General features: G+C 40.4%; 1 long non-coding RNA gene across 1 annotated transcript in view; it reads left to right on the top strand.

Annotated features, from left to right (window-relative positions):
* Positions 1-23,135, top strand: part of LOC140850543 (uncharacterized) — a 55,763-nt gene that overhangs the window by 22,784 nt on the left and 9,844 nt on the right. The window contains exon 3 of the long non-coding RNA XR_012133475.1: positions 16,180-16,280. This is a non-coding gene — a long non-coding RNA (uncharacterized lncRNA). The remainder of the gene's footprint in view (positions 1-16,179; positions 16,281-23,135) is intronic.

Raw genomic sequence — 23,135 nt, 5'->3', positions numbered from 1 at the left:
AGGTTTCAAAAGATTTCAAACTGACACAAATAGAAATTTATAAAAAATATATATTTGAAACAAAGAAGTAAATAATGCCCTGTAGAACTGGTGCATAGTTTGACTGGTATCTAAACCGTGCCTGGATGCTCTCTGGGCCCTGACTCAGGGTTGCTGGAATGTTGTTCCTTATGTCTGCGATTCTCACACACAATGGGAAGGCTGAGCTCTGCCCTGGGTGCCTCTGGAGATGGAGCTTGTGTGACTGTTATCAAAATAAAAGATGATTTCTGAGAAACAGAAACCTGCAAATGCTGTGACAAACTTACACCTTGAGTTTCATATGAACAAATCCAAACCTGTGACTGGAATGTTCTCACAGTTATTTAAGTTCCCAGAGTGTGGTGAGTTTTTCTCCTAACCATATCATTATTGTTGAAATGTAAGATAAAAGAGAACTGAGAAATGACATCCTTCTGAGTAAGTGTCAGAGAGCTAAGAATCTAATAATCCAAGTAGAGGCATTTCCAAACCTTTCAAATATAAGACAACACAGTTAAATCATTTTTATTACAGCATAAAATGAAAATTGGTATAAAATATTCAACATTTATGAGCACAAACTCTGCTTTTGACAATTTCCAATTTAGATGGGATGATTTAGCACTCAAAATTATCTTGTAATTACTATCCTGGATACATTAAGTTCACTCAGTTCACTTTCAGGCATTTAATGGCAAAAGACCATGCTACCTTTAGTCATATTTGAAATATTAGATCATAGTCAAGAAAACTCAGAGGCCTATCCTTCTCTGTTCCCTCATCTTTAAATGGTGCACAGTAAGACAGAGGGCAGGGGTGGCAGTGAGCAGAGAGTGCCGGTCCATTTCATGGCACATACTGCAGCTACACCCTGGAATTTCTCAAACCAAACTCAAGAAAGGGTTGGCTCAGGGAAAGGCAGCATTTGTGATGGAGAGGGTTATGTTGGTCACAAAAGTCCTGAGTACAGGCTTCCCAGTGCATGGGAGCAGCTGATGCCTCACATTTATGTCATATCTGTAACTTTCTTTCAAGCAGGGCAGGTGGAGTATGGGAGCAGATGGTTTTCCTCGGGCCGTATTACGAGGCTCCATTAAACTGCCCCTTTCTGAGACTATGCAGCTCCTAGGAAGCCCACTAAGGTTACAGTATCTTACCAAGTCAGTGTGAACTGGTAAGGAGGCTGATAGAAATCCAGTGCAAAAGCTGGTGGTGGGTTTGAGCAATAAATGCATCTGTGATGGAGTAAGTGGAGTGCATTGGCCCAGAGCAGGGGTTTGCACCTGACTGGTGTGAGTAGAGTGCCCATGCTTTAGGAAAAGTAGTGCCCTGTGCAGGGATGTTGGGTTGGAGAAAGAAAGGTTTCTTAATGGGGGGAGGGGGGTCCAGAAGTGGGCTGATAAAGTGTCAGAACCTGTTGTAGTGAGGAGGACATTCACATCATGCTCTGACTAAATAATACTCATGCGAAGGATGATGGGAGCTAGGTTTCTCCCTGAGAAGAGAGTTACGGCTATAGAAAAGACAAAAGCTAAGACCCTTTGAGTGTTGATCTAAACACATGTTTTTCAATATGTATAGGTATATATAGAAATAAATATCAATGTAAATGTGTGTATGTATTCGAACACATACTCCCTAGTTCTGTCCACCAAAAGGACCCGGAAGCAGGGACACCTCAACAGCACTGAGTACATCTAGCACCCAGATATTGGTTTCTAAATACTATTCTTTACTAAAAGAAACTAGAGCTCCTTGGAGAAATGGCTGATTCCTTGACTTGCACAGAGAAAGAACAAAGTGAGCTTGGAATCCTTTTTGTGCCCCAAAGTAAAAAAGTGCTTAGAGACTGGTAAGGACATACAAAAAGGACACAAGAACCAGATTGAAGGCGCTCTCATTGTCCAAATCTAGTACAATTTGAGGATCAAACTAAATAATTTTATGAATTATAAGCCATTCAATAAAATAGGAAACCATGAGCCCACATTGATATAAATAAATAAGTTGAAAGTATCATGAGGGATAAGATGTTTATTACATAGTCTCAAAATACCTCCCACAAAATACTTATTACAAAAAGAAAAAAAGAACTTCTACAGTGGAGGGGGCTGGCAGACTACTCCTTAAGCAAAGAATCAAATAAGCAGTATCAGTAATGGGGCAGATCGAGATTGTTGGCCGCCTGATAGGATATAAGAGGAAAACACAACCATCGTGTCTGTGGTATTCCTGCCATACACGTATTGTGAATCTAAATCATGAGGAAATAGCAAACCCAAATGGACGGAAATTCCACAAAATAACTGGCCTGTAATCTTTTAAGTGTCAAAGTCATAATAACCATGGAAAAACTGAAGAGATTAAAGAGAAATGACAACTATGCTCAACCTGTGATTCTGAATTGAATCTCTTGGGTCTAAAAAAAATTGGCACAATTAGAAAATGTTGAATGCTGTTTGAGGATCACATATCAGTAGTAGTATGTAAATCTTAATTTCCTGATTTTTTGGTTGAGTTTTATTCATCTTGTTTGTAGGAACACACAATATATACTAAATATTCAGGGATGTTGGGAGCATCCTGTAGACAATTTTCTCTGAAATGGTTCAGCAGAAGGGTTCTTTGTACAAATCTTGAAATCTTTCTGTCAGTTTGAGATTTTTTTAAAAAGTGGTTAATTAGTTACTTCTTACCTTTATGAATGTTGACTCTCCGATGAAATTGGCCATGGTTAGCCTTGTCAGGATTTGCATAATCTGGCATTCTCAAACACACATGTTGATGAAAAGATGGAGTTTGGAAACATTAGGAATAGTTGCCTGTACAAACAATGCAATTGCTTTTCTTATTACTACAAGCTGATATTCAATTTTCCTTATATTCTCTCTGTTTATTAGGGATCACTACATCACAGAAGTTTTCAAGCCAAGTGATATGTCCAAATGAATGCATCATATCACACTGAATATAATTCTTCAATAGTTGCAGTAGCACAATCTTTTTTGAAAAATGATATACTAATGATGTTATTATTTAATTACACCATTATGAATGGGCCTATCATTTTGATTTATAAAAGTTCCAATATAAATTTTCCTGATTCATGGAACTTATGTACATGAGCCTTCAAGTTTGGTATCCCCAATAAGTAAAAACATTTTGGCAAGCAAATTTGCCAGCTATTTACTACCTTCTTCATCTAAACTATCATTTCTCTTAAAGCCACAGTATAGCTTATGCCCTCAAGAAAATCTTTGTGTCACCCATCATTGGAATTTCTCTATATTTCTATTGTATTATATAATCATTTTGTAACTGTATAAGACAGTTCAGGGTATTGGTATAAATAATTAATGAAGTAACATCTTTTTCAAGTCAGACAATTACTTTTACTTCTTTGGTATGTTTGCATTATTTCTCAGTACATCATATGTACTCATTTTATGTTGTTAGCAAACTTAATAGTTTGTAATGCTAATAATTTCATTTTATTAACGATTTATTTTATTTTATTTTTAAATTTAATTTTATTATTATTATTTTTTTAAATTTTATTTTGGTATCATTAATCTACAATTACATGAAGGACATTATGTTTACTTGGCTCCCCCCTTCACCAAGCCCCCCCCACATCCCCGTTCACAGTCACTGTCCATCAACATAATAAGATGCTGTAAAATCACTACTTGTCTTCTCTGTGTTACACAGCCCTCCCTGTGCCCCCCCACTCTATACATGCTAATCGTAATGCCCCCTTTCTTTTATTTCCCACCCTTATCCCTCCCTTCCCACCCGTCCTCCCCAGTCCCTTTCCCTTTGGTAACTATTAGTCCATTCTTGGGTTCTGTGCTTCTGCTGCTGTTTTGTTCCTTCAGTTTTCTTTTGTTCTTAGACTCCACAGATGAGTGAAATCATTTGGTACTTGTCTATCTCTGCCTGGCTTATTTCACTGAGCATAATACCCTCTAGCTCCATCCATGTTGTTGCGAATGGTAGGATTTGTTTTTTTCTTATGGCTGAGTAATATTCCACTGTGTATATGCACCACATCTTCTTTATCCATTCATCTACTGATGGACATTCAGGTTGCTAAAGATTTTTAAATACATACGAAGGATCATATTATACACATACTTCTGAATCTTGCTTTTCAATTTCAACCAAACCTCATGGAAATCCCTCCAAAACCAAAACAATGGTGTGACTTTAATTCCTTTTGAAGTGTAAATAATATTTCAAAATACAGATGTGTCATAATTGATCTGGTCATTCTTCTACTGACAGGGGTTCACTTAATTTTCTTTTTATTTTTTTGATAAATAACACACAAATAAACATTCTCTTATGTATGCCCTATGTCCTTCTGCTTTTATATTCGTGGGCAGGATTCCTAGGAGTGGGATAGATTTTTCCAGAAAGCATCATTAAAAGGGCTGTAACAATTTATAATGTGTGCATATACTTTTATGCTTGTCCCTAACAATATTAAGAATTAGTATTGAGTTATTTAAACTTTTTTCTAGTTCAATGGCTATAAAGCAATTTGCTCATTTAACAAACATTTATTGAGCACCTTCTGCATACCAATCTCTGTTGCTGGCAGCTGTTTATGGTTGTGAACAAGGTGAGTCAAGTCTCTGTGTTCATAGAGCCTTCCATCTAGAGGGGTAGACAGACGCAAATGTGTAAATTGTGGTGCATCAGATGGCACCTGAAGAGGACAAGAGTGACAGAGGCAGTGGAGCAGGCAGTTCTATTTAAGACAGGGTGCTCAGGAAAGACATCACAGAAGTGACATTTGAGCAATGACTTGAAGGAAGTGTGGAACTGGGTTACAGGGAGAGAGGACAGGCTGTGCAGGCTCTGAGGCTGGTGTGTGTTTGGGGGGCTTATGGGTAGAATAACAAGGGGCCGGTGCACTTGGCAGGCATGGCGTCTCCCCCACCTACTCCTTGGAGCTCCTCGGAAGCCACCTGCAGAGGTAGTGCCACTGAAACTCGGCGGGGGTGGCACTACCAGGTGTCCTGCACACTGCTAGCTACTGCGCATGGCGGCAGCATGCTGAGAACACACTGGAACCAGGAAGCAAGTCCCCTTGCTGCCCCAGTGTTCCTCCAGTGCCTCTACTGGCAAAACTGGCACCTAATTATACTACAGATACATTAACAATTTTTTTGTGATAGCTTACATTACAAATATTTTCCCAAAGTTCTGCACTACAAATATTTTTTCCAAAATCTCCATTTGTCTATTCCCTTGTATAGAGCCCAATTTGTCTTCTAAGAGTTTGAAACTGTATGTAGTCAAAAGTCTCTTTTTTTAAACCTATAACCTCCAGGTTTCCAGTAGTGGTGAAGAAGAAAGCCTTTCTGCCCCTAGATGGTATGTGTACACTTCTAGATTTTCTTGAGATTTTTAGAGTTTTATATTTTTATATTTAAATTTTCAGTCCATCTTGATTATATTTTTAATGTGTGGTATATAAAGATCTAATTATATTTTCTTTTGGACAACCATCAGTACTGACACTACTTATTAAATAATCCATCTTTTTCCTACTGAAATGAAACTTTGTCACCTACTATATTTTTATATTTGCTGGGATTCTCTATACAGTTCGACTGTGCTATTTGTCACTTCCTGACTCTACACTGACTTGATTGCAGAGCTTTATATCATGGCCGGTTATTTTATAAGGGAAGTGCACTTGCTGTTCTTTCCCATAACTTCCTTAGCTATTGTGGGGGCACTAATTCTTCCATATGAGCTTTAATATCATTCCACCCAATTTGGAAACAACTCATTGAGATTTAAATTAGAATCAGATTACTTTTATGTATTAATTTGGGAGAATTGACTTTTTATGATATTAAGTCTTCCAGCCCGAGATCTTGTTTTATATCATTCCATAAGTCTTTGGTTTTCTCCTTTGAGAGACTGCACTACTGGCTAAATTCATTTCTGAATATTTGTGGCTTTTTGTTACCCTTGTGAACGAAATACATTTTCCAGTTTCTCTATTTAAGTGCTTGTGTCAGTGTCCCGGCAGGCAGGAAACACGTGGCGATACTGAGAAGAGTTAGTATTTATAAAGCTGCGGGCATGAAGAAAGGAAGGCCGAAGGAGTGGAGACGCGTGCCAGGGGGAACTGAAGCTGGACAGCGGGGCTGCAAGGGAGCAGTTTACAGCCTTGGAGAGAAAGCCGCACTAGGAGAGGAGAGCTGGAGAGGAGGCAGCCATTGCCCACGTACAGTCCAGCAGACAGGGTCTCCCTCTCCCCTGCCCACCCCCTGTCAGTGCCTCCCATAGACTGAACTCAGTGGGAAGCCAGAGGGCAAGGAAACCCAAATGCAGGTGAGAGAGCAGGGCAAGAAGGGAAGGGGGCATCAGAAGGCAAATGGAGAGGGTCCAGCCCCAGGCTCAAATCCAGAAGAGAGGGGAGCTCTTGGATTTTGTGCCTTCATCTGTACTAGATTACCTTGCTTATTATCATCCTAATTCTAGTAACTGTGTGGGTATACAACTGCACCATTATTAAAAACAGGTAATTCTATCTCTTTTAGTTTGCTGGGGTTGCCATAACAAAGTATCACAAATCAAGCAGCTTAAAGAACAGGAATGTATCATCTCACGGTTCTGGAAGCTGGATGCCTGACATCAAGTTGCCGTGAGAGTTGTTCCCTTCTGAGAGCTGCGAGGGAAAAGCTGCTCCTGCCCCTCCACCACCGCCTGGTGGTCTGCTGGCCATCACGGTGCCCTTGGCTTGTAGCTGCAGCACCCCGATCTCTCCCTTCAGGTTCACAGGGCCTACTCCCTGTGTCTATGTGTGTCCAGATGTCCCCCTTTTATAAGGACACCTGTCCGATCGACGTCCACCCTCATGACTTCATCTTATCATCTGCAGAGGCCCTATTTCCGAATAAGGTCATATAGGTCCTGGGGGTTAGGACTTCATTGTTTGAGGCACACACAGTTTAACCGACAGTACCTGTTGTATTGCTTTTGCTAAAGCCTTGGAGACAGTGCTTACTAATAACAGCAATGGCAGGCACTACTGTCTAATTTCTAATTTAATTGAAACTATTTTAAGTTTCTCCCTTGTAGGATGTATTTATTGTTGATTTTTGGTAAATACGCTTTATTAAATAATGTAGTCAATAATAACTTAGTAAACAAGTAAGTAACATAGTTATTAAATTATTTCCTTCTTTCTCCATTTTATTTAAAATTTCTACTAGGAATGAAATTGCGTCTACATTGTAACCAATGCTTCTCTATCATCCATTGATTCGATCAAATGATTATACTCCTCTGATTTATTATTGGAATGGAGGATGTTCACTCTCGAGTGGTTGCATCTCTCCTGCCTCCCTGTAAAAAACTCATTTTGATAAAAACATACTATTCTTTTGATACACTGATGGATTCTATTTACTAATATTTTATTTAGAATTTCTACATTAATTTTCATGACTTAAGTGAGTCTCTGGTTGTCCTTCTTGGCATTCTTTGTCAGGCTTTGGTATCAAAGCAAACTTCACAAACAGGGAAGATTTCTTTCTTTATCTTTGACCTAGAAGAGTTTACATAATGTTGGATTTATTTATCTGATCTTTAAAAGTTAGATAAAACTCAGTTGTGAACCCACCTTATTCTGTATATTTCTTTTTGACACATCTTTAAATGGCTTGACTATTTCTTTTGTGGTAATTGGTCTATTCAAGGTTTTCACTTTTTATTGAGTCAGTTTAGGTAATTTATAGTTAATTTGTTTTTTTCCCTTACATTTCAAAGTATTTGCTATACTCTTACATGAAATATTGCCTCATTTTTTCCTAAGTTCTCTTCTTTCTGATTTTATCTCTTTTCTCATTATTAATCTTGCATATTTCTGCTCTTGCTCTCTTTTCCTTAATCAAACCGCAAAGAATTTATCTTTTTTTAGTGTTCTTTCCAAAGAGACAGCTTTCTGATTAATTTATCCTTCTACTGTCTTTGCTGCTATGGTTCTCTATTTCATTAATTTCCTGTCTTAAGTTAATAAATTCCCACTTTCTAGCCTCTTTTCATTTATTTTATAGTTCCTTGTCTAATTTCTAGTTTCCTTACCTATATTATCTTTTTTATTACTTTATTTTTTTCCTTCTTTTTAATCTTCAATAATTATATATTTAATTCTATAGATTTTTCCAAAGCTTTTAGGTGCGTACCATAGGTTTTCAGAATAAAGTATTGTCTTCATGACTTTCTAAGTGGTTTGCTATTTGCCTTCAATTTCTTTTTGTATATGTATGTGGTCTGGTGATTTAATTTTTTATTTATTTTTTAATTGAGGTAAAATTGGTATATAACATAATTCAGGTGTACAACATTATAATTCAACATCTGTATGTACTACAAAGTGATCACTACCGGAAGTCTAGTTACCATCCATCAGCACACAATTCACTCTCTTCACCCCCCAACACACTGTGCCTCTGGTGATCATCAATCTGCTCCCAGTTTCTGAGTTTGTTTTTTATTGTTTTGTTTTTTTAGAATCCACATATGAGGAAAATCATACAATAGTTGTCTTTTTCCATCTGACTTATTTCACTTAGAATGATACCCTCAAGGTCTATCCGTGTTGTCACAAATAGCTACAGTTCAGGCTACTTTATAGCTGAATAGTATTCCCGTGTGTGTGTGTGTGTTTGTGTGTGTGTGTGTGTGTGTGTGTGTGTATACACACCTACCATGTACTTTTGGTATAATGAATAATTAATCTATTGATGAACATTTAGGTTGTTTCCATATCTTTGCTATTGTAAATAATGTTGCAAGATTTTATTAAAAATAAAAATAATAATAATAATAGAGGGAGAAATGTGGGATCAACATACAAATCAAGTACAAAAATCAAACGAATATTCATATTTGACCTGATTGTTTATGGGTCATAATGCGTGATCAAAACCGAAAGTTTCTGTGATAAATGCCCTTGTACTGTTCACCATGTAAGAATTTATTCACTATGTAAGAATTCGTTCACCATGTAAGAACTTGTTCGTTATGCTTCAGAAGATTGGAGACTGACGAGAATTAGGCTTGAGATGGATTAATGATTGTACATTGAGCATTGACCCCCCTATACTGAATTTTATTGTTGTTAACAACCATTTGATCAATAAATATGAGAGATGCCCTCTAAAAAAAAAAAAAAAAAAAAAAAGACAATGTTGGATTTTAACAGGAGAATGTGAAGCTTTTTTCTAAATTTCTCTTCACTTTTCTTTGACAGTTATTTATAAGCTGCAACACTGTAGCTGTTTTCCATTTCTCTACCACTGCTTTTTGCAAGCTAAAAATCCCTCTAGATGATATGGCAGAACTGTAATACCCAGAAAAATACTACGTCTACAAAAAAACAGTAAAATGCAGTAATGACCACAATTAAGTCTCATCAAAATTTGGAAAGAAAACTGAGTGCTTCAAGTGTACAGTCACACACTTTGTCATGTTGCCTCATTCAAAATAAACCATTTCCCCCATAAAAAAAAAATAATAATGTTGCAAGAACATGGGGGCACGTATCTTTTAGAATCAGTGTTTTTGTATTCTTTGGATAACTATTCATAAGTGGATTTGCTGGATGATATGGTAAATCTATTCTTAAAATATTTTGAGGAATCTCTGTACGGTTTTCATAGGGGATGTGCCAATCACATTCCCGCCAGAGGTGCACAAGGCTCCCTTTTCCCCACATCCTCTCCAACATTTGTTATTTCTTGTCTTTTTGATAATAGGCATTCTAACAGGTGTGAGGTGATACCACATTGTTGTTTGGATTTGCATTTCCCTAAGAATTAGTGATGTTGAACATCTTTTCTTGTGTCTTTAGCCATCTCTATGTCTTCTTTGGAAAAATGTCTATTCAGATCCTCTGACCATTCTTAAGTCAAGTTTCTTTCTTTATTGTTGAGTTGTATGAATTATGTATTTTGGATATTTGCAAATAACTTCTCTCATTCAGTAGGTTGCCTTTTCATTTGACGATGGCTTCCTTCACTGAACAAAAACTTTTTAGTTTGATGTAGTCCCATTTGTTTATTTTGTTTTTATTTCCTTGTGTTTGGAGTCAGATCCACAAACAAGTCACTAAGACCAATGTCAAGGAGCTAACTGTCTATGTTTGCTTCTAGGAAGTTTATAGTTTCATGTCTTTCATTCAAGTCTAATCCATTTTGAGTTCATTTTTGTATGGGATAAGATAGTGGTCTAGTTTTATTCTTTTATACATGGCTTCACTTTAATTTTGTATTTGATCTAACAATTACCTAGGACTATAGTCTTTTTTTTTTGGTATCATTAATGTACAGTTACATGAGCAACACTGTGGTTACTAGACTCCCCCCATTATCAAGTCCCCACCACATACCCCATCACAGTCACTGTCCATCAGCGTAGCAAGATGCTATAGAGTCACTACTTGTCTTCTCTGTGTTGTACTGCCTTCCCCATGCACCCCACACATTATGTGTGCTAATCGAAATGTCCCTTTTTCCCACTTATCCCTCCCTTACCCCCCATCCTCCCCATATAGTTCTTAATTTACAAGATGTTGGTCAATGATTAATTATTCATTTATAATTTTTTGAATTTGATATAATAACATGGCCTTTACATGTCTACTTTTGATCGTTCTGTGTCCATGCTTACTTTTTATTTTACATTATTTATTTCTCTTCCCCTTTTAAAATCTTTCTTATGTAGTCAAGTGGCCATTGTCTCCTCTTCCACTAGCTACTGTGGGATTTTACCTAACATTTCTATTCAATGAACAGTTATTAGACTTTTCCAAGAACTACCAAACAGAAACATATTCTAAATTATTATTTTAAATCAAGAAACTAAGTTCTTTTCCCACCAAGATGGACTATTTTCCCTTTTCTTCTACCTTGTCTCAATAAGGTAAAACCATTTTAAGATGTTCTTGGTCATTACTGAAGTTTTATTTTAGTAGACTTTAGCATTGATTTATTTTTAAAATTTTACAAACACAACACTAGAAAGGTAAGTGGTACTATAAGAGAAATTGCATTAAGTAGATTTTGAGAAGTAATGGCATTTTTATAACACTGACTTTCCTGATTTGAAAACATGATTCTGTCTGTATTTATTCAAGTCTGATATAAACTTTGTCAATTTTTTCTTACCAAAGTTATGCATATATTAAATTTATCCCCCAAATTTTGTATTTTTAATTGTTATTGTGAATGGAATCTCTGTTTCCATTGTCTTTTCTAGCTCTTATTATTGTAATAAAGGAAAGCAATTGAATTTTGTATATTCATCTTATATCGCTTTAGAAAATCGCTAGCATACTAAATTTTAAAGTTGGCTATAATTGTTACTCTTTTGATTATCTTGGATTTTCTAGATAAACAATCATACAATCTATTAATAACAATAATTTCCAAAACTTAAATCTTTTTTTCTTGTCCTATTTCACTAGCTAGATGTCCTCCTTAGCATAGAATAACAGTACATAGAGAAGGCATTCTTGTTTTATTTCTAACTTCAGTTCAAATGACTGTTTAAGTATCTTTAAATGTTAATTTTTATATTCTGATATATATTCTATATCATTTCAAAAGTCTTATTTTATAGATATTTTCTAAGAGTTTTTCTTTTCATTTGAATCCAGAATAAATCTGAAATTTTGTACTATGTCTTGATGTCTCCTGAGATGATCATAATATTTTCTTTCTTAATCTTTCAGTGTAATGATTTACATTAATCAATTTCTTAAGAGCAAATGGTCTCTGCATTCTTAATCTATTTTATACCCCGCTGTAATTGGAACTGTTAATATTTTATTTTGGATTTTGCCTTTTTCTTCTTTAATTGTCCTATTTTCAGTTGTCCTTGTCTAATTTTGATATTAGGGACATGTTAGTCATTGAAAATGTGTCTGAAAGACCCTCCAAATGTGTTCTTGCAAAAAAGTATAAACTACATCTTAATTCTATTTAAAAGTGTCAGTCATGCTAATTAATTCTTGACAAGAAAGAATTCCATGGTCCAACAGGTTTGGGAGCATGTTCCCGTTACAGAGCCACAATGCACCGTGTACAACAGCTCTGAAAATTCCTGCTGGGAAGAAGCTTATTTCTTCAACCCAGATTTTCCCAAACTAATCTGAACACAGATTTTTTTTATCTTTCCTATTAAAAGATCCTACAGGATACCAAGAGATATCAGTTTTGGAAATACTGCTCTAAGTGCAAAGGTGTTTCCTGCAAATTATTTATAATAGAAAAGGTTAGGAAACAACCTAAACAATAGGGAAATGTTTAGGTAAATTATAGTAGGGTGGGACATCATGCAGTCATAAACTGCTGTGCGCAAAGATTTTATAAAGGCATGAGAATGCATTCATTCCAATGTTAAGTGAAAACTCAAGATAAAAATATATGATGCGATCACATGTACATTAAGATCAAATGAAGTAATGAAAACAGAGAAAATGATTAGGAATAAATTCATCAACATTCAGTTATCACAGATGGTGGTTGTTTTGTTTTTAATAGTCTTCTTTCTGTGTTTCTGTAAGCGCTGTTACTTCTGTGTACTAGAGAAATGACAGCACCAGAATAACAGAAACCCCCAATTTTTACCCAAAGGGAGCCTGGAGGTGGAGTTTGTTGGTTGAGGGAGGAGCATTAGGAGAATGTGGGGGGGGCACCAGGGGCTTTGCCTAATATTCTTTCTTGCCCCCTGTCTACGGAAGGGTTTCCAGGGGTTGGCCATGTCACTGGTGTGGATTTAAGTGTGAGATTCCTCTCCTGCCCACCAGCCCCAGGTTCTAACTTAGCAAAATAGGCCGCTGCACCGTGCATTCCACCCCTCCACCCAACTCCCTTTCTGTCCCATCCTTTTCCTAACTATACATGGATTCTCTTTCCCATCTGACCACAGGCTTTTTTCCAAGAACGGGACAGTGTGTGATGAACTTCTGACCTGGCAATTAGCACAGGGCTTTATTCATGACACATGCAATAAATGTTTGTTCATATTCTAAAATAAGTGGTGTTGTTCTCTTTACACTCTCCCAGACCAAGCTTTCTCATCACAGAGGAGTTGGGAAGGAGTTGCCATAGCTCCAGGAAGGACAAGTGCGAGACAGACAGTAGCTCTGTAGGGTCCCTGAGGCCCCTTCAGATTCTCTCCCTCCAAATCCAGTTTCTCTGATCTTGGACCTTGGAACCCCTCCCCACCAACCCTCAAAGTGGGGATTTTCTATTTTGCATAATGGAAGTTTGGTTATTTCATAATGACTATTACCCAATTTCAGAGACACAAAGAAGTTTTGTATATTGGACAATCACCCAGAAAGGGACATCTTTTTAAATTACAGAGATAGAGAATTGGGGTATCTAGTGACAGCTCCAACTCTTGACATATTTATTAGTGATATTCTGATTCTAACCAGTTATGCAAAGGTTTTTGTAATTCTTGACCTAACACAGAGAACATTTTACTAATGATATAGTCTCCTGTGAGAGCTGAATCCACACACACAAAAAGTCAAGAGCTAATTTTTCAAGGAAGAATGTCTTTTCTGCTTTTTAAAGTTCACATGTGCAATCTAGAATCTATTCAGCCACTACCTCAGTCTATATTATTTTTATCTTCTCTGTCAGATAAGACAAAGCCTAGTTTTCCTAAGATTTTAAGATAGTTTTGACAATGACTTGTTAATACTGAGAATGGCATGGCCACGGCCTGAGCTCTTCTGCCGGGCTGGGTACCCCATGAGTGTTTGCTCATTTCATCCTCAGAAGCCCCTGTGGAGTGGGTTCTGCTGCCGCAGGTGAGCAGACCAGGGCTCAGCAAGGTCAAGTCACTACACAAGAAGACACAGCTAGGAAGTACACAGCAAAGTCAGGGGTTCCGGCACAGGTCTAGCTTTCTCTAAAGTACCAGAACATTTGTTTGTAACTACTTTTTGTGAAAATTGAAACTGGCGCATGAAATAGGCAGTACTTGTACAGTATGGCAAATAACAGAAGGAGAACTCCCAATCGGCCTACCCCTAAGCAGCATTCCATAGGCACTGTGTGCGTGTCAGATACAAACTCATGACATTCTCGGGATGACCCGGGAGGTGGGGACCAGTACTGTCTCCAGTGAGTAGGTGAAGCAATGGCCCTGCTGGGCTAGGCAGCCTGCCTGAGGCCATGCCCCTGGCAGCAGCAGGGCAGGGCTTGGACCCCAAGGAATCTGGCTCCAGATCTGAGGAGGAAGCCACCTCTCTCCTGCCTGAGAACAGCAGAGGCCCTAGGACTCTCTTTGGCTATTGATCATCTCCATTAAAACTGATTAACCCAACTGATGGCCTGTCATCCTCAGCTTTTGGGTTATCTCTTGAAATTGGCAAGAAATATCTGTTCTGGGCCAGTCAAGCTATCTCAGCCTTTTCAACTGAATATATATTTTCAAGCACCGTTGGGGGAAACAAGCAGTGGGAAAAATCTAGTTATTTGCTCAGTATTTGTTAAAGCCACATGTCACTTTGATAGAAATTGGGCTTTGGACTGACTTCTTGGTTTAATCAAACATCTATATCCTGGTGTGTGTACGTGTATAAAAGGAACTTCCTTCAGGTTTTCCTGAATCCAGCAAACAAGATGGTGGGGAGGAGGAGAAAGTTCTGCATGTTACATCTTCACATGTTGGGGCACCAGCTGTCTTGGAACCACATCAATGACACGGGTGCAGGACTGTTTCCCCAGAGGTTACCATCGTCGAAGAGGGCCCTAAGATAACGTTTTCCAAAAGCTTCCCAGCCCCTTCACATGTATTATTTGGGTTCAAATTACCTCAGTCAATAAAATTACCATTGTTGGTTCGCACCTTTCAGAAAATGTGTGTGCATTAAACACTTGGGCAATATTTATTTATTCTGCCATCTGTCTCACTACCTACACATTCTCAACAGTCTGGCCTAGAATGGGCCCAGAATCACCTGAGCAACGTAAAATTAGTCCATGGCTGTCAGCGTAATGCATGGAGAACACAGCTGCTGTCCTGCTGCCTGATTTAATGAGGTTCTGAAAGTATGTGGACAAGGATGCTTTCCCTTGGTTACCATGGCAACAGGACGGGCACTCAGAGCAGGTGTCAGCAGCCTTGAAACCAAGATGAATCAGCCGATGGCTCGTCATCTGGGGGAGGCGCTGACCAGCAAGGTGGCTCCAGTTCCTGCATAATGGCACCCTCCTGTCTTTCCTTCAGAGAACTCCAGGGCAGAGACCCAAACTCCACCCAGGCTCCATTCTGACATATTGCGCTGCCATACGCGCTTTGAGTTTAAAAGGACATACTCTTTGAGAATTTCAAAATTAGAAATGCCGACAGTATTTTGTTCTTTCAGATCTTAATTAATTGGTGATCTGTTATTTTATTTAAAAAGAAATAAACAATTACATGATCCACTCCCCAAACTCTCCTCTTCCAACGTGGGTTTTATTTGATTTTATTCACAGTCAAACTTGCATCAGAAGGGAAACTTTTTGTTTTAATGAACAGAATATCCAGGGCTTCTGGCTAAACTTACCATTCCTGGAGTCAAAGGCTTTTTACACAAAGCTGGTTTTCATCCTCAGTTTTGTTGTCACGAGTGAAGCAGTATAATTTATAAACTTTAGTGTTAGCTGCATGAGTCACTTCTCAGATGCATCGCTTGCAAAGAAGAGAAAACTTGAATATACAATAATTCTCTACAATTCGTTCTATATTTATGGAATAGTTTGCAGGTTAAAAGGTGAGAATGGAGAATGGGGCAAACTGAACGGAAATATTACTGGAGAACTAAGAAAAGACTTGAACACCATTTTTCAGAATGCTCCAATTTGCCACCAGGAACTTAAAGCACAATAACCTTTGGTAAATACAGATTTCTCTGACTTCTGCAAAGAGAAGAATTCTTTAACTTCTTGGCTTCATCTTCTTAAGATTTTTCTCCATCTTTGTATAGAGTCAGATAGAATTCATTAGCCAGTTAGCTCAGAGAAAATAAGGCAGCATATATGCTATTTCATGTAGAAAAAAAGCAAAGTGTTCAATTTTTCTGCTTTTCGGCTGAACTGACAGATATTCTTTGTTCTCTAGGAATGTGATGATTTAGGCCAAATTCTGCCTCCTGAATAATTTGGATAATTGCCTCAACCCCACACTTTGCTGGATTGGAGAGATTTGACTTCAAAAGACAGGTGATCAAATTAAAATCATGTTTCAACTGACCTTCTTTTAAACTCTTTTTGAAATTAAAAAAAAGATATTTACTGCTTGATTAAAAATTTCTATGTATTTTGAAAACATAAATGAACCACACAAGTGTTAAACATTATTAGTCTAATGTTAAGTGGTGAGCAGAGAAAAAGCCTCTTTTGAAATGGAGTGGAGGGTATGTTTGATATGCTAGACTTTGTTCCATTAGAATCATCCAATCAGATGCTTTTGTCAAGCAGATGTTACAGTTTAGATGTTCCAGGAGACAAAGCTTTCATCCTGGCCCACAGGGGCGGTGGGCACAAAGTAATGCTTGTTACACAGCTGTCAGTCTGTGTCGTCACTCAGTACCACTGTTCTGTGCTGGGAACAGAAAAGAAGGGTCTGAGGGCTAGAGTTACACTAAGCCTTTCTTGGGGTGTTATCGACATAGGGACATCCACCATGCATATAGAACAAAAGTGACCACATGAAAAGAAATTAAATATAAAGACTTAATTTAAAGAAATGGGATTACTGTGAGACTTGCCTACTATTGTAGGATAAGAGCTTCATTTGGTATCATAATGTGATTGCTTACTAACTTTATGGACATTTTCTCAACCCCCTGGGTGATGCTACTAACTCAGAACCATGGTTTGAGCCCATGAGTTGTTTGCCTGGCAGGGTCCACAGTTTAGTCTGAGCTGTCTCATGCCTTGCCCCGAGTGACCCACGTGTGGCTTTGCTGCCCGGGGTAAACCTGTGCCCCTGTAGCTGCAAAGCAGAACAAAGAGAGAGAAGGGTGAAGCAAAGGGAAAAAGACAGTCATCTGACCATCATGTCCACTGGCTCAACCCTGAATGGACCCAGTTCTGTGCCATCTCCCTGCCCGGCCTTGGGTGGCTCCCGGAGATGACACACCCTGGGCATATTGGAGCCCGGACCTGGTGGCCCTAACCTCAGCTGGGCCTCAGCACAGTCCCTGCAGGCCATGCCCATTTGAGGGGGCAGCTCCCTCTCCAACTCTCAGTGAGGCCACTTTGAATCTCAGCCCACCCCCCGCCAATGTCTGTCTGACTCTTCCAAGGTGGTGCCTCCTCTCAGCAGGTGACCTTGCCCCTCAGCTCACAGAGAAAACAGAAGTCCCCAGGCAGAAACACGACCAGCCCTTCATCTGACCTGGCCTTCTCACCCTTCCCTTGTTTTCTCCTCTCTTAATCACAACAATAACAGATAATGCTTATATGGTGCGTACCAGAACAGCTCCACCTGCGCTACCTGACTTAATTCCCATAATAACCCTGTGATGTAGGTGCCAATATCACTCCCACTTTACAGAGAGGTCAAGACACTTGCCTGGGGCCACACAAGTAGCGTATGTCAGAGCTGCGAGGTGACTGTGGTGCTAAGAGGGGACCAGCATTCTATTTCAGGCAGCTCCTCTCGGGGGCTCCAGATCCTGGCCCACCACACTTCTGAGAGGCTCGCCCTAAGGGCGACCTCTGCTCCCTCCTGGACTGCTGGCCTCTCCCTCCTAGTGGCCCCTTCCATGGACAGTTAAATACATTCAAGTCCCCACCCACTTACCCAGTTTTTAAAAATCCTGATGTGGGTAACTGCTGAGCCACTGTGTTGTAGACTTGAAACCAATATAAGATTGTGTATCAACTATAATTAAAAAGAAAATCCTTGATCCCTCTCCTGCCTGCTGTCTTCTGTCTTCTTCCTCCCTTCCACCTTCCAACTTCTTTCTTCTCTGTCTGTCTGTCTGTCTGTCTGTCTCTCTCTCTACTATCCTATGTTTACAACCAAGCCTCCTGAAATTCCCCAGCCCTCATGAGCTCCATTTGCCCACCTCCCACTTAGGCCATCTGGCTTCTGCCCCCATGGCTCTACAGAATGGCCTTCAGGTTGCCAGTGACCCCCATTGGGTTGTTTTGGTCTTTACCTTGGCACATAATTGGCTTTAAATAGATGTTTGCATAAAATAAATAAATGGAGAAACAAATGAATGAATATATAAAATCTTATAAGAAAAAGTCAGCTCATTTCTCACCACTCTGTTCCCCAGCCCTCTAACCAGCTTGCCTCTGGAGATGCCCCATATCACAGTTTCTCCACCTGAGGTGCTGGGACCACCTACATGGGAACCGCACGCTTACCCGTTCCCTCCAGACCAGCTAAGTAGGAGTCTCTGGGTGGGATCTAGCATGCACTGTCACCAGATAATGGAGATAAAATGTAGGCGCATGACAGTTGGAGGACACCAATGCTCCATTATCTGCCCTTCTGTCAATTTTTATGATTCAGTAATCTCCGTATAAACAATTAGATTTAAAACTGTAAGAAAGGATTATGCCTTTGAAAATGTCTACAGATAAAAAGGAAAAGTGCTTTATCTTTGGCGTGCAGTAATGCCTGTGGAATTTCATCGATCCTTGCTGTTCACTGATGACACTTACCCTTTCCATCAAGGCTGTTATTTAAAGGCTGCCCCAACAGAACAAGGGAACGAGCGTCAGGGTGCCCACGTGCTCCCAGAGCAGCTCCCACCTGGGAACTCACATCTTGGAGACCGACGATCTGTTTTCTCTGCTCCCACTTTTTGTAACAAGAAAATCTTATTTAGAGGCAGAATTTCTTCTCAGACAAATGCAGAGGAGAAATACTTCCTCCTCTTAATGTGAAAATGCTCAGTGTTTTTCATTCCATGTAATTAATGACTCTAAAACTTCCTGCTTGTGTGTTGCATTGCCATTTCCGCGACACTACATGTACTTTAGCACATTGGACTCTGACAACATAGAGAGAAGTGGGCAGGGCATTCGGCGGGCCACTCCTAACACAGATGCCTAACAGGTGCCTGCTCTGTGCCTGGCCCTGGCCTGGGTACCGCAGGAGCAACATGGAAGAGGGGCTGACTCAGATGCTGCTGCCCTCGGGTACCTTGTAGGCTGCTGGAGGACACAAGCCATGGACATGGCTTCTAGTACAACCTAGGAGGTGCCAAACGCCCTGAGACTAAATTGTAAATGCCCTGAAGGTAAGAACCAGCTCCACCATGTGTATCTCTGTGCGAAGCACAGGGCCTGGCAGGAGTCAGTGCTCCCTGAACATGGTGAAATGAAGGAGACGGATCAAGTGCTTTGAAAATTCAGAGTTGGGCTGGGATTAGGGATAGATCACTTCCCACTCAGGGTGGCCGGGTGGGGGGGGTGCAGCTTCCCAAACAAGGAGGGATTTGGACCCAGCTGGTTGTCGCTAACCTGTCGAACTTCACAAAATGCCTGCTCAAACTGTTATGGATTAAGTGTACATTTGTGGTATCCTTAGAGGGACAAATTTCTTCCTTAGAATGTCAGCCTTCATATCTTATGGTTATAGTTGGGTGAAAGGCTTTCTCCAAATGCCCCCCGGCATTCAGTGTTCCCTCATGTAGCCTCAATCTCAAAGGCTTTTCTCCTTTGTTTTGCTTTTATTTGTTTTTACTGTAGTTTCTCATAAGAAAAAAATAATATAGTCTCTTTATAATCAATAGGAAAGTAGAGAAAAATTTGAAGAATTAGGGGGAATCACCCATAATCCTATTACCTATAAGCAACCATAATTATTATTTTTGGCATGTTTGTTTACAGCATTCATATACATATATATTTTTAACATTGAGAGGCACTACTAAAAACATGATTTAGACTCCTTTCCACTGTCATTACAAACTCTTAAACAGCTTTTTAAAACACTATGGAACACAACATTGACTGATTACAATGTAATTCAAGTTCCCATTATGACTGACATTTGGATTGCTTCAATTTTGTTAATATAAATAAAGCTGAAAGTAAATCTTTAAAAGTGTTGTCCACATTTTGGGTTATTTGCTTAGAATAGATTCCTCAAAAGGGAGTTATGGAATCAATGGAAATGAACATTTTTAAGGATCCTAATTAGATATATATTACCACACTGCTTTCCAGAAAGTCCGCCTGAGTGTACCCTGCTCCCGTAGGGTTTGAGAGTGTTAAGCTTTGACACTGCAGGTCCCCAGCTCTTCCCATTACATACAGCTGCAGAACAAACCATCCCCAAACTGAGCAGCTTAAAATTGCAGCTGTTTTATTATCTCTTATAATTTTGCGGGTCAGGAATTAAGGCAGGGCTCAGCAGCCAGTTCTTGTGCTCCAAATGGCCTTGACCGGGCTGTCTTTGAGGTGGTGAGCTGGCAGCTGGTCTGGTCTGGAGGGCTCAAGACGTCCCCACATTCCCACACCCTGGCACAAATCCCTTCCCTTCACCATGTGGTCTCAAGGCCTCTTGGCATGGTCTCTCCTACAGGGCAGTCAGACTTCTTACAGAGTGGCTCGGGGTGCCACTAGTGAGTCAGTGTGTCCAGAGATAGGAAGTAGAAGCTGCCCGTCTCAGTGTCACAGTGTCACCTCTGCCATATTCTGTTGTCAGAGCAGTCATAGAGCCCACCCAGGTTCAAGGGAGGGGACAGAGACACTATTTCTCATTGGGAGTATAGGGAAAATGGAAGTTCCCATGGCCAGGATCCTCACCTGACCCTAATCCACTTGATGGTGCAATCGGCGTGTTGCTAGGCTAATGCTTGCACACCCCTTGGCAATAAGCCAATATTGCCTGTGTTGCTATATAAAGAGCTCCACCCAGTGCTTGGGGCAGAGGGGAGGCTGGAGGTGAAGGTAGAGCCAGGAGCAGAGGTAAGGGCTGCAAGGCAGTGGAGGGACCCAGGGGCAGAGACCAGCTGGCTGCATGCAGTCTTGCCCTGAGGCGGATGGGATTCTAGCTCTTGACCTGCCATCACGAGAATAAAGCTGGGTGTAAACGCTTTTACCTGCAAAGTTCCGTTGTCATTTTTTGGTTTCACTGAATCCACAGTGAACTTGCTCATGGTCAAACCCCTCAGGCAAGACAGGGAGGAATGCAAAGAATGTGTGCCCCCCCCCCCCGCCCCGTTCACCATACCGGCATTGAGTATTGTAAGAAATATGTATTTGTTTGCAAATTTGAAAGATAAGGCATGGTAAACCGCGTTGCTTTCCTTTCAGTTTATTCATTCCAATTTTCAATTTGTTCATTTATTTATTGCCACTTCAATTTTCTCACCAGTGAATTGTTTGGTCCTGCCCTCGGGTCCTTCCTAGCTCTGCCACTTACGACTTCGAGATATCGGACAGGTTATTTAAACTCTCTGATACTCGGCTGCAGAAAGGGGGTAATAATATTATCTATTGGAGAAACTTCAGGAGTCACTGTGAAGCTTCAATGATAGAAAGAAATCTAAAGGGCTTGTTTAATACTACGCCTGGCCTATGATAAGCAGTCAACACATGCTAGTGACTATTCCTAATGGCGTTATTTGTTCAGTCCTGTAATACTCAGGGGCCAGCTGGGGGATGTATATGGTGAGGATGCAGGGCCCCAGGGTTGCTGGGTGCACTGAGTGACTTCAGGCAAAGGAGAAGCCAAGCATCCTCTGTGTTCTGCTATGCCAGTTTACAGCCCCAATTCCCTGGCACCTCTGCCCAACGGCAGGGAGCTGACGGCGTGTGCATGGGCACTGTGCCATCCTTCGAGATGGGAATGGGAGCAGGCAGCCAGGGGAACATGCGTGTGCCCCGCCGTGTTTGTTAAACAAACCCTTCCCAGCCGGGGAGCACTAAAACAGCTGTCAGTCCTGGTCTTACAAACCCTGGTAATGGGAGATGTTCCATCATTAATCCAGTTCTGGGAAGAATTACCTCTCAAACTTTTTTAAAATAAGAAACAGTGTAGTACACCCAGCAAATATAGAGAGGTTGATTTATGCCTCATCCATCAAACTGAAATAAATGCTGTTCCATGGAAACGAGACTAACACTTTGAGACTGGAGGTAGTAAATCCATTTGCTGAGCCCTGGCTGAGGGGTGCTTACATTTGTCACTTCCCCTCTTGTCTGAGGGTGACAGTCTACACCCTGCCACCGGCAGCTCAAGCTCCTTACGTGGCTTTTCCTCCCCATTAGTGACAGTGTCCTGTGTGTGGCCGGCCACAGGCTCTCTTCCTGCTTTGCGCCCAGCAGTGCCGGGCTGCAATGGGTTGGGTGACATTTTGGACCACAAGTATATCAAACTGCCTTGGCACCTCAGGTTGTAGTTGGGTGATGGGCCTGGAAGGCGGGTGCTGGATGCAAGGGGGAGAGGGAAGCAGGTGATGAAGGCTCAGAAGGAAAGGAGAAACTAATTGTAGGTAGACTTTCTGAGCCTCAGTTTCTACATCTGCTAAATGGAAGCACAAATGTCTGCCCTGCCCACTTTACAAGAATGGGAAACCCACAGAGAACAACGACTTTATTACTGTATGGATATAATCATATCTGAAACAAACATTATACATTATTTTTGCATGTTCTTTTAAAAAGACATTCACATTTATTATGTATCTTACTCTTTAATAACTTTGAAAGGATTTAATAAATACTATTTTTCCATTTTATGGAGCAGAACACTGGTGCATTGAGTTTGACTCACCAAGGTCACAGAGCAGAGCCGGGCTCCTGATTCTCAGCGCTCCCCGCAGGACCACACCATTTCCAAACAGAGCAAGGGTACAGGGGCCTGGATACTTTTCCAGGAACTTGTTTTTATGCTCCAGTAGGTCAGTCCCAGCCAGGCCTCAGCAAGTTGGGACTCTGCTTGTCCGACTGCAGGTTTTTCATGTGGGGGGCTCTTAGCAGCTCACCCCTCCTCTTCCCCGTCCACAGGACTCTGGATGGGACTGCAGCGTTCCCAGGGGCTCAGACTGGCAGTATGGCAGGAAACCCAGGTAGAAATGGGTTTTAATCTCTCCACCTACT

The sequence above is a fragment of the Manis javanica genome, chromosome 7 (genome assembly GCF_040802235.1).
Source record: "Manis javanica isolate MJ-LG chromosome 7, MJ_LKY, whole genome shotgun sequence".
NCBI lineage: Eukaryota > Metazoa > Chordata > Mammalia > Pholidota > Manidae > Manis > Manis javanica.
Note: the sequence above shows the minus strand (reverse complement) of the source record. Positions and strands in the feature narration are given on the sequence as shown.